Source organism: Camponotus vicinus, unplaced genomic scaffold (assembly GCF_025532165.1).
Source record: "Camponotus vicinus isolate PSW18456_S1 unplaced genomic scaffold, iyCamVici1.0 SCAF_5, whole genome shotgun sequence".
Taxonomy (NCBI): Eukaryota; Metazoa; Arthropoda; class Insecta; order Hymenoptera; family Formicidae; genus Camponotus; species Camponotus vicinus.
Genome location: NW_028141977.1, coordinates 9,902,484 through 9,919,557, shown reverse-complemented (window position 1 = coordinate 9,919,557; position 17,074 = coordinate 9,902,484). Strand labels below are relative to the sequence as shown.

Sequence of the window (17,074 nt, the reverse complement as noted above, 5' to 3'; positions counted from 1 at the left end):
TAACACGCGAATCATAAAATTGAATGATTAAAATAACGAAGATTACGTTATTCGTTAATTTGGAATAACGTGAATATTTCACGTACATCTATTTAATAGCGCGTTATATATTTCGTGTAGTGGCAATAAATACTGTGTTACGTCATCAGTATGATATGCGATGTTAGGCGTACGTACAGCGCGTTTATTGTTTACATGTGACGACATTCACGCGTCGCGACTCTAGCGGGCAGGCAGCAGCGCGATTTGTTTCTATATTCACACGTATGTATTGTATTATCTCTCGATCGTGCGTGACGGGAATTAAAAAGACAATCGTTCCTTTATTGTTAACAGATTATTACAATTAGCAGTATTGGAATTCGCTAGAAGACTCACTGTTAATCGTAAATCTGTCGGTAAGAAATTACGAATTATTAACATTTCAATATTTGCGATGATAATTATTTCATTGACGAGTTGGAATATATCTCACGCATTTCGCGTTTTTAATTTTTTATCAATTTAGAAATAACTTGCCTATATTTTCGAGAGTATGGAATAATAATAAAGGTATTTTGAAATGTAAACATAAATTATCTGTTAACAAAATAGAGGTTGGTAGCATTGGCGCGGCGAGTGTGGTTCGTAAATATGGCTACATAATTTTCGAATTGAACTTCGCATGAATGTTATCAGTTTTCGCGTTATATTCTCGCCAAAATATATGTAATATAATGTGCGTCACGATTAACGGGAGTGCCGCGTTCGTCGTATTTTGCCGATTAGTCAGTGCGCGAGAATTTAACCGTATTTTCGCGCGTGAATGTTGTGTTTGTGTCATGAAGAAGCAATAGAGAGAACGAACAAGAGAGGAGAAAGAGAAGGAAGAGGAAAGAGGCTCGGGAAGTCATCGGCGGAGATGACGTAAGTCATCAATAAATTATTTGTTACTTGTAATATTGTCCCTTTTTTATCTTTACTATAATAATCTATTTTACAACATATGTAATATAAAAAATGTGTATATAAAATGTACATTTTATTTCGAAATATTTGAAATATTTAATATAAATTATACATACATGCATATATAAATACACACATTTATCTACATACACACACATATTATATATATTAAATTACATTTACATTTATATAAAAAATAAAAACAAAATAATTTATAATTTTCTTCGTTTCTTTTACATCTTACATTTGCAGTCTCTTCTTTTTTGCTATCTATATATACGCAATACATAATATATATAATTATTTATATGAGACACACATCTACTCATGTATATAATTATATATATAATTATTTATATAATTATTTATATGAGACACACGCTTACTCATCACTTTAACAGCTTTCAAAGTCTACTAGATTTTTTCCTCTTATTTTGAATAAAAGATACTCGTTATTTATTGAATATTTTTTACAATAACATTTCTCTAAAAATTTTTTCATTTCACAGTCGCTAAAAATGTAAAACAGATTTGATTAGAGATTCTGCATCAACTTTTATTAAATCTCGTAAAAATGTTGAATACATAGACGTATGTAGATATATACTGTAGACACATCTGCATATAAAATGGATAACTTTATTTCGCTGACAATTAATTATACTGTCTTATAACATCCATTTTCGTTTATCATTTTAGTATTTCAATCATTTATTTCCGTAATTATATTTATTTAAGAATAGAAATACGCATAGAAAATATAAAAATATAAAATTACAAAATATAAAAATATAAAAAAATATGTGCACTATAAACAATACAATATACTTTTTTTTAATTTTTCATTTCTTTAAACAAAGAAGCAAGAATTAGTTCTCGATTCGTCTAGATTTACCTGAACGCCTTTAATTGACCCAATCAACCGCGGATTATCCATATTAAGCCTCATCCATCGTTTTGCTGTTTACGCTGATTCTGCTCGCGTAATTTCTCGACTGCCAGATAATTCGATCTCCATCAGACTCAAGCAGAAAGAGGAAAGAAAGCAAAAAAAGAATGCAATCGATACTTTTGTCTTTAGATAATCATTGCGGGATTAAAGCAAAATTTTAAACAAAATGTATTTTGTTTTTTACAAGAAAGTATCTTTTATTCAAACAATAAAATATATCACTTTTCTCTTCGCATATATCGATATATATATGCAATTGCAGGAAGTTCTAATGAATCTTTCTAGTGATATTTAGTATTAGTAATAATTTTTAATTAGTAATAGTTTTTAGTAGTAATTTTTTTTCGTAATAATTTTTTTAAATATCTCATTTTATAATGATATCAAAATCATAAAAACTATACTGTTTATTTTATTATTGATGCACTAATATTTATTGAATCATATAAACAATTTAAAAAACGGATAGACCTTATATGTGACAAATAAATTTATTGGAATAATCTTATTTTTCAAATATGGATTTTAAACATTAAAAACTTTATGTAATCATGAAAAAATATGTAAGGTATTTAAAATATTTTATACATTTAATCATGAATTCAAAATGTATTATTTATACGCTCTCTCTCTCTCTCTCTCTCTCTCTCTCTCTCTCTCTCTCTCTCTCTCTCTCTCTCTCTCTCTCTCTCTCTCTCTCTCTCTCTCTCTCTCTCTTGATCTCTCTCTTTCACATTTTATATTATTACAATAATCTATCAATTCCTTAATTCTACAATCTTTAATGGTCTATCTGTAAATTATATCACGGACAATAAAATTAAGAACATGATGTTCGGTCCGTCGACGACGATTGCACGATTTTACGAACTTATCAAGCAGATAAGCTTCAACTTTTCGGACGAGGGGCATGGAAAGAAAGAGAGATATATCAAAAGAGATCTACCGCGATCTTTTAAAACGGTAGCCACATAGTTCGGAGATAGGCCGATCCTCGCGGTCGCAGAAGCGTGTTGATGAGCTTGGGAGACGGTTTCGGTTAATCACGCAATTTTCCTGGTTCCTATCAAGCTTTTACCCTTCGTGCAAGGAGGTAGAAAGGGGTTCCAGTGATGGGCATAGAGAGGGCCGGTTAAAGAACGAAGCGATGGCGCAGAATGGCGGTGGGCAATTGCTCGTAACTCGCTAAAACGCCTCCTCTTCCTCCCCCCCAGTCTTCACCCTCTTCCATCTGCTTGGCCCGAACCCGGAGACCAACGCGACCAACAAAACCCCGTTAAACTCGCCAGCGAAAGCCCTCAACGGAATCTAGTCGACCCTTCATCGAGAGCGACGATCTTGCTTCCTTCCTTCCTTCCTTCCTTCCTTCCTTTCTTGATGAAAGGGTTGGCCGCCCACAGAAATGGACTGACTATCTTGCGAGAAATTAACCCGTTAATATTTGATACAGTCAGTACGTGATCATCGTGTCGTGATTTCGGCAGTTTATGAAAAGAAAGGACACTACGAAAGAGATCTTGTTCCCAATAGCGGTCTACTTGCATTTTTAACGCAATGTCGATGATAATATAAACATTATTGACATTTATAAACGAACTAGCTGTATCACTATAAGCTTCCTTTTTTTTTTTTTGATTATTATTTAAATATTATAACGCAGAGTTATAAAAAATGTAATTCAAAATGTAATAATTTTTTTTAAAACAGTAATACTTTTCAAAAAATAACAAAATTAAATTAAATAATTAAATTAATAACAGCTAAAAAATTTTGAATTATAAAATTTTATTAAATTATTTTATTTTATTATCAGTAAATCAAAAAATAAAAATTTTTGTTATCTATTTACATTTCTAATATAATATTAGAAATGTAACTCTTCTGTTTCTAATAATTATAATATTAAAGTCTCAATGTTAACGATTGGCTTATACTCTATGTCTATAATTTAAAGAAATACAGCTTCTAATTTATTCTACATAATGAAAGAGCAGAGATTAATCCATCATCATATTCCGCGACTGCTTTAATCAATTCTGCCGCGAGCAAGCAGACATGTTGTAAGATATATCGGAAAGTCGCGATGCAGAAGCATGGCGTTATACGTGCATGAAACGAATAGAGACGAATCAGAAGAAGGAACTAGAGAAGAGGAGAGCGGAACGGAAAACAGGAGGGTGGTTTGGTTAGGTAGTTGGGTACTCGGAAACTCGCGGAGACCCCCTAACGAGCTCTTTTCTTCCCTTCCTATTTATTTCTGTTCCTTATTTAACCAGCCCCTACTAGCCACTCTCCGTCCTCCTTCGTTCCTCATTTCAGCCTCCTCCTTTCAACGAAACATCGAAAATCCTCTTTCTTCGATGCAGCAGCGGCGGAATCCATCCTCGAGCGGGGACCCGAGACCTGCTTGAATAAATGGAAGGAGAGAAAAGCATGAAAAAGATGTATATATTGTAACTATACATAACAAAATGTCAAATATTTTCGCAATTTATCTCGCAATAAAAATCATCATTTGCGAAATCTTAACACATAATTATTAAATATAAAAATATAGAATTATTCTACTATTTTTTCCATTAGTAAATTTCATGTTTTAAGAATATTAATAAATGTGAAAATTACATTTTTATATATGTAAAGTTTCGCACACATATATTTATGTATAGAAATATAATTATACAAAAAAACTAACTAAAAAAGAATTAAACATATATAATATTAACACGCCAAATTTATATTTATTTTATTATATATTTAAGTATCACTGTCTTTTCTCAAATTCATCTTGGCTTTATTTTAATAATAGACAAAATCGAGCAATATACAAATCTAATCATAACATAACTAATTTCTATCAAATTTATCGCATCGCCACGTGTGATCACTATATATAATCTCTTTCAAAGATTATATATTTATATACATCTTTATTTCTTCTGACATTTATTAGGAAAATGACTGCAGCGTCATAAAATGAACATGCTCCTCTCTCTTTCCCTTTCTCTTTAATCCTCGTAAGAATCAACGTGGTTATTAATGATTCTCCACATGCTACTATTCCTCGACGTAAGTGAAATAAAAAATGGCGCTTTCGCGACTTTGCTACCCTGATGTCCCCTCGAGGGGGAGGGTGGTGCGACGAGGTGAGGCGAGATGGAAGGAGCGATGAGGGTGAGACTGCACGAATAAAAATGCCTCGTTCCTGAAGGGCGGTGGGTGTGGTGGTCGGAATTGGATAGCGTGTTCCAACGACTTGTGATCTGATCAATAAGCCGGCATAGGGGATTATTTCGCGGCATGACTCTTTTTGTATATGCGCGCGCGTTCTCTCGCGAATGCGTACATATACAGACTAGAGATTTATATTAATGTATAAACAAAATCCTGTGAATCCTATCGAAAAACAAGAGTAATATAATAACCAGCTAAAACAATGGATATTCAGTAAAAATGTTATTGCAATAAATATAATAATTACTAATAAAAATTTTTATAAACCTTATAATATTTTGTTTTTTTTTGGAATGTAAAAGATAGATTAATATATTATAGAGTATAAAGAATTTAATTTTACTATACACAAAAACTTGGGAAGAATCAAATATAGATATTATTTAATATGATATTATATTAGAGAAAAGTCAAATATTAATTAATTATTTAATAAAATATAAAATTAAAAATAATTACGTGCACTTTTAAAGTATTCATCGAATACTCATATAAAATGTAAATATCCCTCTTTTTGATCCTCTCGTTTAATAATAAAACGACTCATCCATTTGGAGGTGAAGAACCCCAATATCACTCCGATGCTTTTGCAAGATCGGAAGAGTATTCCGGCGCGTTTCAATCGCCGGCGACGCGACTGAAAGAGGGCCCTCGTTTTGCATACGCGTGCAATCTCAGCGTCTTTTTTTCGGGAAAAGGACTTTGCGCGCTAGGGAAATGAGACAACGGCGAGTCGTGGGCGCGCTTACGAAATCCCTCAGAACGTGAGGCACTCAAATCCCTTGGTTTGGGTTTGTTTGGACGCGCTTGCGGCGAATCTCGCATCCTCCCTCGCGCCCTCCAGCATCCCTCTTCCCAGCCACCTCCCTCCCAGTCCACCTCATTGGTTAGACAAGGTGTGACGAGCATCGGGATAGCTCGGACGAAGGGACAGAAACGGTAAGCATTATGGGAATTGGATTTAAAAGCACTACACTTCGGTGAGATGCCGCGAAACGAAAACATTTATCATCCGCGAGCACGCCAGATTGTTTGTGTCTCCAGCTTCCGCGCGAATTGCTTCAACCGTCACCCGCCTGCGAAAATAAACCGAGATCTGGTGAATATTACGGCGATGGGAATTTTCTTATCATCCCGAACTGCGTTAGCGTTCGGTCATCAGAATTCCCGTCATTGATCCTATCATGATCGTGAACGCTACTGAACATTCTGTGAAGACGTTTTCTTATGCTCGGAATTTTGCGAATATTTTCTTGCAAATATTTTATTTTTACGCGAAACCATGTATGTAGTTATATTAAAAAAATACGAAAAAGTAAAAAGATTATAAATTTGCTGAGAAATATTTTTGGTCTCTTAAATAAAGATGTATAAAATAGTTTAGCACATAATTATCCATCTCTCTCTCTTTTTCTCGCTTCAACTATTTTGAAGTATTTCTCAATAAATTTAATCTAACCGTGCTGATTAGAATGTATAACAATATCTGTATTACAGACATTTAACAAAATTGTACAATAAATGCAAGGAAAGACACAACAGCCGCAGGAAAGAAATAAAGAGACATAGTCACTAGTTTCTTAAGTGGAGCGAAGCGCAGAAGCTGGAGAAAGTAGCGGGCTGATAATTTAGCAAAAGAAAATATCGCATTGTACTTCTTGCGCGAGGTCATCATTATATCCAAGCTGGTATTATCTATCAAGATGAAGGTGGTGAGAGCAACTGACTGATATAGAAAAGAGAAAGAAAAGCAAGAAGCAGAAAGAAATAAAAAAGAACGTCCTTTGTGCTATGAACAATAATTGTGAAAGAACAACTCGATGCCTGTGACTCGTTTCACGTTTCGTTGATCATTCTTCGCGACTTCGCGTTCTTATAAATTCTGATTTTACTCTTGGACTCTTGTGTCGCGAACGGATATGTTTTATAGGAAACAATGACATTAGAAAAAGCCTTTAATATCTAATAATGAATATAAACGTTAATATTCTTTATAAAAAATGTTCTGTTTTTATTAATTAATTTATATTTCACGTAACTTTTGCTCTTTTTACACTTTTATAATTATAGATCATCATATACATATATATAGTAGAGTAGACTTATACTTTAATAACATCAAATTATATAATAATTTATACATTAAATATACATCTAGAGAAAGTCGCCTATCCAAGTCACATGAAATAAACAATAATACGATCTTTTCATCTATGTTTAATGATTTTTAAGAAAACTTCGAATAAAATTAATCTCGTCGCAGATGTTTCGTATATCACAAGCGTGCACTAATACATATGGCGGCTTGTACATTGCGCGTGGAATATTAATGCGAAACCGCAAAGGGATTACGGAGATGAACGAGAGAGGATGGCTCGAAATAAATGTTAACGGCAGGAGGTGGAGCGTTCTTATACCATCGTTATATTAAAATATAGCAATAAGTAAGATTTACTCGGTCTCCTTTAACTGCCTTCCATCGATGTCGGTTCGCCACTCATAATGCTACCCTCACCCTCGTAAATTTTCAGTGCGCGAAAAACATCCTCGATGTTGCCTGCATATGTCACGAAAAAAATATATCCTGAAAACATGCCAAAAATTTCAAAAGATTCCATTGTCATTTTAATAATAGTAATTTATTGACATGATAGTGTAAATATAATTTTTATTTTTTATATAAATACTTTCAAGGATACACTTAAAATATATTTTACAATGACTAAATAAGTTGTAAAATAATTGCTAAATAAAAATATATACTTTTTATTGAGATTGAATTAAATAAATTAGTACATAGAAAGGTGAAGGAACTCGAAGAAGGTTATAGAGAAAATCAGGACGGTTGAATACTACGAGGAAACCTGTTATCTCAGGTCAGGGACTAATTACTTGATTACGTAATTGCCTTCCCACCCTGACAGCAACCCTCCCGCGGTCCGTCGTGGTCGACAAACCCTCACTGATTCATCCCTAACCGCGTGATCCTCGTCCTAACAATCCTCCCGAAAATAAAATTCGTCATTTCCTTAATATCAAATTAATCTTCCGAAGAATTATCTTATATCTTTACAATTCTAATTTTATCCTCTTTATCTTATGAACATTACAAAAAGTGAAAATATATTTAAATAGCATAGAATTTTCCCCTAATCCTTTATGAAAATGTTTTATAAATGTTTTTCATGTTTAAAATTAACTTTTATATATATTCTTATTGAATAACAAATTAAAAAAAAACATTTATTATTTTATAATGTTCAGCTTAACAATTAAATGGGATAGCTATAAATTTTTATTATCTTTAATAAAAAATTTTTATTAATTTTTTTACACTACGGATATCTACTTTAATAATACGTATACAATATATGCGATATATACAATATTTATAAATATATTTAAATATATCTAATTTAGACAAATTTATATTTAATGTCACGTTATAAATTTATGAAAAATAAGCTTTATTAAAGTATATTAATTAATAGAGACATTTCGAATATCCAGACAAAAAAATACTTGTGTAAATTTTAAGATTGTTGAAAAGATCTACATGTGTGATTAAGATATTCTAATTTCATTTTTATTATTTATAAATAGGTGACATAATGGGAATAAAGTGATTTATAAACAATCGAGAGTTTTACTCGATCATTTTAATTTGATGTTAGCAATAAATGCTTCAAAAATTTACAATAAAACATATATATCACTTTTGATTATATCATTTATTGTTTAAGAATTACTAAATTAGTATATATATATATATATATATATAAGAAAATTTTTAGTTTAATAAGAATTTATTGAAATTAAAATGGAAAATTGATAATTCAGAAATATATCGATAGAAAACAATCTTGAAATTTCAGAAAAATACGTACTTGATTAATCTTCAACATCTCATTTCTGATCGTACAACCGTCGACAATCACATAAGCGACCGTATTTATGCATAACCAACTTTCTATGAGGTTTGTCGTAGCGTCATAGGAGTCAACGGGGGCGTACGGGGGTAAGCGAGGGGTGGCACGAGAATACCATGGTGGTGTGTTGCTCTATCTGACGACGCTCATGGAGCTCGTTAGCGTTGCCCATAGCAACACCCTTACTTCGCCGACCCGTACTCTCGACCACCAAGCCACCCCTCGCCTTACAAGAGGCGGAATGAGGTGGGGATGCCATGAAAGAAGAAAAAAATATCATGGACGCATGCGTCGTTCGTTCGCCGTTCGCCATCGCGTCATGTGTGCGCGATTCGCGGCGAGGGTGAGGACACACGGGGGGGAAGGCAAGGTACAAAGAAAAATTCGGGGGTGTCTGGGGCTGGAAAGAGAAAGAAAAAGAGAGCGAAAAAACCATGCGGGGGATGAAAGAGGTCTGTATGGCTGTTTAACGAGACGCTTTGAACCGTACTCTGCTCTCGCTTAAAGCGAGAGTTAAGATTTAAGAATGTATGTCGCGAATTGCGCACATTTTAATTAATTACGAATTCTCTCTGTTATCTCATTAGAATCCTTTTAATTATAAACACATTATATCTATGATTTACATTTTTAGATGATTTTAAATGAAAATTTTAAATGTCTTTTTAAAAACTGGAAGAATACAGATTTTTTTTACCGGCATCTGACGTTCCAATTCAAATCGTAATAAATAAATTGACTATCATAATTGATCCGTTAATATATAGCTTAAAGTTGAAATAGTTGGAAAACCACATTTGTAATTTATGTAACTTTTTACTGATTTCTGAGAAATTTCTTTTCCTATTTGAAATTAAATTAATAAAAATTAAAATACATTGAAAGAATAAAAAAATACCATGCAAAAGGTATATTGATAATTTTTCAGTTAATATAATTTGCAGTTAATTAAATATATAACTCGTATAACAAGCATAAATTCACTTAATAAAATTGTAAGTATAGATATTCATTTTCTTACAAATATATAAAGTTATATACATACATATATAAATTTATATATAAAAAATTTACTTTTATTTAAAAGCTACAATGTATAAACGAAAAATTTGACTTTATGTTAAAGAGGATTTAAGTATTACATGTAGTTGTTAAATAAAACTGACGCGAGTTGCTTGATAACAGTTTAAGTTTTGAGTTTCTCTTGAATCTTTTACATGTGAGAATCACTTTGTTTTTTTTCTTTTTTTTAATGAAATTTATATTTTACGTATTATTGTAAGCTAATCTTAATTTTATACATGCACACATATACATGATTAAACCAAAGTTTATGAATTATTTAAAATTTGTATATAATTTGTATATAATACAAATTTATTTAAAATTTGTACATATAATATATTATCTCAGAATAAAATCATCATTTAATGATAAATTTTATTTGCATAGATACTTTATTATTTTACTTTAATATTTTTTTGGCTGCGAATAATCTCAAATTTTTTAATCTACACACTGTGTATATACTAACATTACAAACATTGACGCATATCATTCTTATCACCCAACAATGGTGCATTAAAACTGAAGCGAAATTAAACTTCAAACGGCGAATGCGAGCGCGTGCGCGACATCGCGAGTGGAAAAACGTCGTCGTGTACCTAAATTAAATTTTAACAGCGTCGTATCATCGAACGAATCTCGTCGTAGTTAAACAAGAATATCTCAACACGATATACATCATCATACGCCAATTTTATGCGACGGTGCGACAGCGATGCGAATATTGCGGTGGAAAAGAGGCCGAGGGGACCGGACATTAGAATTAATAATAACAAAGTAATTCTTTATTGTGCTCAAAGATAGACCGGTGATATTAATAATGGCATTCGTTGCTCCTGTACCGTGGGGATTTCATTAAAAAGCGTGCGGATCTTGGAGAGTGAAAGAGAGAAGGAATGGTAAAGGTTTTGCGGAGAAGGGCAGCGAAGCGAGCTCACAGTGAGGAAAAGAGAAAGTGACAGGAGAAAGGTGGAAAGGAGGAGAGAGAGTGAAAAAGAGAAAGAGAGAGAGAGCGAGCTAGCGGAGGAGAACGAGAGAAGTGCTGCGTAAGCTTGGGCCAGATCCGCTTAGGGGATGTAATTAAAATCGGAAAAATGTGTTTAATGAATATTCATTTGTGCCTCGATCTGCGATATTAAACGGGCTTGGCTCGCTTCGCATATTGCCATACCGCCCCTCCGCTAGCGGCACGCGGCCGATTAAAGGGAGGTGGCGAGGAGGACGAGAAGGAGAGAAGTTGATACGAAGAGAGACAATAGGTGTAGCGCGATGTATAGCGATCGCGGCGATCGGGAAACAGGCGAACCGGTGTTGCGTGCCTCGCTTTAATTTTATTTCGCCTCTTTTTCTACGACAATATTTCTTGGCGCCGGTTTAGAATCTATCGGGTGGCCGGGTAAATATGGCGTGCGGCCGGATGCGTCGCGACGCGATAAAAATTCATGGGGCTTGAAAAATGACCCGCGCCAGCCACCACATCGGAAGATCGAAACCGCAACGCGGCACCCCGATACATTTATCGGCGAAATTGTAGCGAAGTTATTGGCGCGTTTATGGAAAGGTCCGTGGGGTTCGCCTTTGTCGGTTTCGAGATAACCTCCCGAAGATAAGGTAATGAAAGGCGCGGCTACACTTTATACGTAATTCGCCGTTACACGTGTACCGAGAGAATATTGGAAACATATATAATAAGATCTAAGTGATGTCTTTGTAATAAACTCATCAAAACTAATGAAATTAAAGAGTAATAAGAGACGAATATGACAATTTATATTTTTAATTTATTTTAATTTATATTTTATATTTTTTATTCATATATAAAATATTTTATATATTTTATCATATATAAATTGTAAAAAAAAAATATATATATATATATATATAAAATTCGAGAATATATTGTAAATATTTTTATATATGATCTCATTTGAAATTATAAAGACGATAAAAAAATTGATCAAAATTTAAAAATATATATATAAATAAATCTCTAATTTTTTTAACATGAAAATTATCATTTTTTTATATATCCATGCAATATGAAAAGAAAAGATATGCGAATTAATGTTATACATACTGTGGCTTATGCCTGATTAAAGAATTCAGAACCTGCTCCGTAAAACGATCTTTGTTCCGATCTTCGCTACGGCATTCATCCAAACTCTCCAGAACGGTATTCCAGCCTTCTCTCGGAGATTTCAGCCGTATTCTCGATTTTTCTCGCGACAACGAGGTCATGCGAAAGCACCTCACGTAGAAAATCCACCGCTCGCTCACCTTCACGTGCCTCCCCATCCGACCGTCGTATCCCCCTCGCTCCACTATCCACCCCGTCCGCCCTTCTACCCTTTTTCCTCGCGACGTTTCATTTCCAGCGGGGGCGCGCGATTTCGGGCGCATAAATCGCCACGAGCCAGGAACAGAAAACACCCGCCTTCTTCCACCTCTTGTTCCTCTTTCTCCACCGGTTCTTCGTCTTCTTCGAGAGTCGCGTCTGCATTCCCCCCTCCTCTTCCGTGTCCCGCTTTTCTTGCCTAGAGGGTACTAGAGCCGGAGGTGGGCGAAAGTTTCGAACGAATTTGCATGTCGCTCTCCTAACGATTTCCTCCTTCGAAAAGAGAACTCGGGCTTCATCTCGTTTATCGATAAAAGAAATGACGTTGAATAACGCCTCCTCTTCGTTACCGTGCGAGATACTTTCAATAATGCCACGGCAGATTGCAAGATTTGCAACACGACAGGTTATTACTTACAGGCTTATGCTCGCCGAATTCTGGATGATTTAAATTCTATGATTTATATAAATTGTTCTCTCTTTAACTATATTCCGTAATTTCTGTAAAAATAAAATTTTAAATTACAGGATATCGTATCATTTTATTATACTTGATTATTTCATGTAATTTGTTTTGCAAATTCTATTGCATTATTTATCGAAATATGTACTCGTATTTGGTTTCCTAAATAATAATTAAACAAATATGAAACGTTACGATATTCGTAAATTATATGTGTCTCGAGTCTTTTTAAAAATATATTTAGATGTCAAATATATTTTCGTGTTTTTTTTCTATCAACACTAATATTCAATTTTAAAAATACTAAAAACCCTTCTTCTCATTCTATATTTTATTGTTGCTTCAAAATTAAATTGTATTACATGTTGCTAAGGTTATCAATTTTTGCATATTCTATATGTATTTACATAATTATATTCTTTCACAAATCCCGTTGATTGGTCATTATCTCATCTATTATCGAGCGGTTTCTCGAAAGCAACGTCGCTTTCAAGTAAGGAATCTCACCCGCGGCAAAAAATTCCCTGTATCTCGTTGACATGGGACACCGGGACCTTCGCGTGCGTACCATTTTGCCCTTCTTTTTCCCCTTTCCGTTGTCCCACCCGCGCTGACGCGTCCTCTCCACCCCATAGATCCCCTCTAGGTGCGTTTATCTTCCATACCCTATTGATCCGTAAGTGATGGTGCTCCGGAAGGTGGAGGGTGCCAGTGACGGAGGCGGGTGGATCGGTCCTGGGGGCGGGGAAGGGCGGAAGATGGTTTTCACAAGGGGGGAAACAGGGAGATCGAACTCTTGTGCGCGGATCGCACGATTAGGTCGTCGAGAAGCAAGAGAGCGAGAGAGAAAAAGGGAAAAGCAAGATGAGGATGCCCTAAAAACCGAGCTCGCGCGGAATGAAATAATAATATTAAGATGGATAGAGAGAGAGAACGGGGCTCTAAGTTCTTCGGTACACGGCGACGTAGGGGAAAGTCGAGGCTGTGAGGGACGGGGGAAGGAGATAGGGAGGTAATACGGACCGGCGGCGGCTGACAGTGACGCAAGAAGCTTTTTCATCATTTCCAAACCGTCCTAACTTCGCCCTCGGAACAGCCCAGAGCGAATCCATACGCGACCACCACCCTCGTCTCATTCCTCCGTCTCGTAAGAGATTTCCTTCTTCTTTCCGTATCCAGGTGGATACGCCATACGCACGAGTCTGTGTGTTCGCTCGATATCCAACGTGAACAAGACGTAGAAATAATTTCGCGAAGAAAATGCACGAGTATTTCCACGTTTATGCAGATTCACAAAATGTGGATAGTTTCACATGTCGAAAATTTGAATATAACACGTTGTATGTATTTTATATTTTCTAAAACATTTATTTAAAAATGATTAGTTTTATATTTTTCAAAATTGTTAATCTTAAAATTTTTTTCTACTTTTTCAATTCTACACATAAATAACATATTATTGTCCATTTTTATAAGTTCAAGAAAAGATTAATTGAATATATATATTACAACATCATTTGAATATAATAGAAAATTTATATATTAAAGTAATAGATATGTTTTCATAATTATTTTAGAAATATTTTTTAATCGCAATATGCGTTCAATAAAAATAATCGTTTTTTTCTATTGTATATTGCATATTCATTTTGGAAAATCTATCTATTCTATAAATCTTCTTTGCTACTTCTTTCTTTATTAATAAGGATACATTAATATTAATGTATCCTTATTAATAAAGGAAGAAGTAGCAAAGAAGATTTTATTTTATATATTTGCTATTGTACAGTCATTAGTATAATATTGATGTATAATATTATTAACTGTAATAAATCAAATATTAAGCAATATCATTAAGAATGTTGAATTCTAAATATGTGTGCTTAATGCACATTTAAAAAAATTATTTTAATATTAACAAAAAAAAAGAAATGTCAATATGTATATTATATTATTAAAATAAAGCGATTAAGTAATCAATCATAAAAAATTTAAATGTGTGTGCTTAATGCACATTTAAAAAATTATTTTAATATTAATAACAAAAAAAAATGTCAATATGTATATTATTAAAATAAAGCGATTAAGTGTAATCAATCATAAAAAATTTCTAAAGATATTTTTATACAGTTATTATATTTATAATTTTTACAGTTATTTAGGATTATCGATATTATTCGGTAAATTATAGGATCTTATGTCTTATATCTTTTTTTTATCAGGTAATATCACATAACACACATAAATAAATATCTTGATATTTTTGACACTTTAACACTTGATAACTCGTTTTTCTGTGAATACTGTTTGTAAGGAATATCGTAATAACTATCGTAAAATCTGCAGACTAATGTACAAGAGCAGAGCGAAAGAACGAGCGGAAACGCGGTTCGAATACGCGTGTCAAACTGAAAGTACAGCAGGTTCGAAAGCATGAGGCCCCCACTGGCCCGCTTCTTCCCCTTTGCTACCTCCTTCCCAGGGCCTGGATTCATGCCCAGTTTTTATCGCGATGCTTTGTTCTAATCCTACGGCGCGACCCCTCGCGCATACATCACATCACAATGTGTCGTTTTTTCTTGTTCCGGGGCTGGCTCACGTAATGGGCCCCTTGTACGACTACCATCGGGACGCGTCTCCTTCAGGACCGTGATTACAGGGTAGATGATAATGTGTCTGAAAATTTCTTATTCACTTATACGGTATGTTATGTTCGTTATCGCATGCAGTGTGAGTAGTAGTATTATTAGAACAAAATTATTTTTGAGATTTATCATTAAAAAATTTTTTGAAGTATTAAAAAATTGTGACCGAAAGAGTTGCTATTTTATATTAATTATGATATATTTTTGATAAATTAATATTTTTTATTATACATTCATATTACATATATATTACTAGTAACAATATTAATTTTAATAATATTTCAAATATAATAAATGTGCAAAATACAGTTTTTATATTGGAATTTTTTTATATTATAATTTTATTAACAAATATATGTAAGTATAATTATAATATTTATTATAATTAATAAATATAGATAAAGTAAGAATACAAAAAAATTGAGCGCAATATACATATATACGGAGGCTCCGATGTAGTTCGGTTACGATTCTGGTTCGCTTCTTATTTCATTTGCATACTTACTCGCGGTCGTGCCCGAGAATTCAAACGGTATACTTTTACGAAAGCACGATGGAAGATGAGACCCTTTGAGCGACAATGTCCGGGTCCCTCCGGTCGCTCTCCTTATTTCTTTTTTCTGTGACACGTATGCACACACGCCCGAGAATTCTTTCTTGATATACGGGCTCGGTAATTCGTGCGAAGTCACGTCGCCACCGAACCGACATTCGCTGGTAGACATAAAGCTTTCGATCTCTGTGATGATCCACGCATGGGATCTAACGTGCACGACATTAATTTCCTTTAATAAGAACCGAAGATGAGTAATTGCTCATCGTATATTTGCGAACCTTCGTTTACCTTGAAAGGGAAGGGAACGACAGAATATTTAGCATATTAAAACAGCCACCCGCGGAGAATCGAATGCCGTGGAACTGCTCACCTGGGGCGAGATTTCAAAACATGAGGAAGAAATCTTTGTTAGTTGTACGATTTGCTTTAAAAACAGTAACAAATTTAACTTTCTTGTTTCAAATATATTTGATGAGGCACACTCGTAGGAACGATGTAGAATATAGATAGAAGAAATAACTTTAATTTTTATTGTCGTTTTAGTTTAGAATAAATAAAAAAATATATAATCATGAGTTCGAATACTTAACGGGACATAAAAGATCTGAGAAAAGAGAACGGACGAGTATAAGAATGAATATAAATATCCAGGACGATTGAAGACAAAACCGTATCGCGAAAGAAAAGAGGCGAAAGAGTGAAGAAATTTCCACCCCTTCCGTCAAGTCACGACCATTGCAAAGCACAAGGATAATTGCATTAATTTATTCCCGATCCGCCACAGAAATTCTAGATCCTCCGGGCTAATTACGTTATTAAAGGACTCTGCCACCCCGTACCACTACCCCGTGGGATTACGGTTCCCGATAAAATTCCTGGAGGAGCAAAACGCCCCGACCTCCCGCCGCGCACCGTCGCTCCTTGACACTATTAAATCGCGATTTGCA

The 17,074-nt window shown here is 34.0% G+C and overlaps 1 protein-coding gene and 1 long non-coding RNA gene across 2 annotated transcripts in view; one reads left to right on the top strand and one right to left on the bottom strand.

Annotated features, from left to right (window-relative positions):
• Nucleotides 1-17,074, top strand: part of Mesr6 (misexpression suppressor of ras 6) — a 582,772-nt gene that overhangs the window by 554,141 nt on the left and 11,557 nt on the right. The window lies entirely within an intron of this gene.
• On the bottom strand, nt 3,882-12,772 carry LOC145972206 (uncharacterized). Its single transcript, XR_014439093.1, has 3 exons — nt 12,206-12,772; nt 7,590-7,718; nt 3,882-4,306 (listed from the first exon to the last, which is right to left on the bottom strand). It is a non-coding gene; the product is annotated as an uncharacterized LOC145972206 (long non-coding RNA).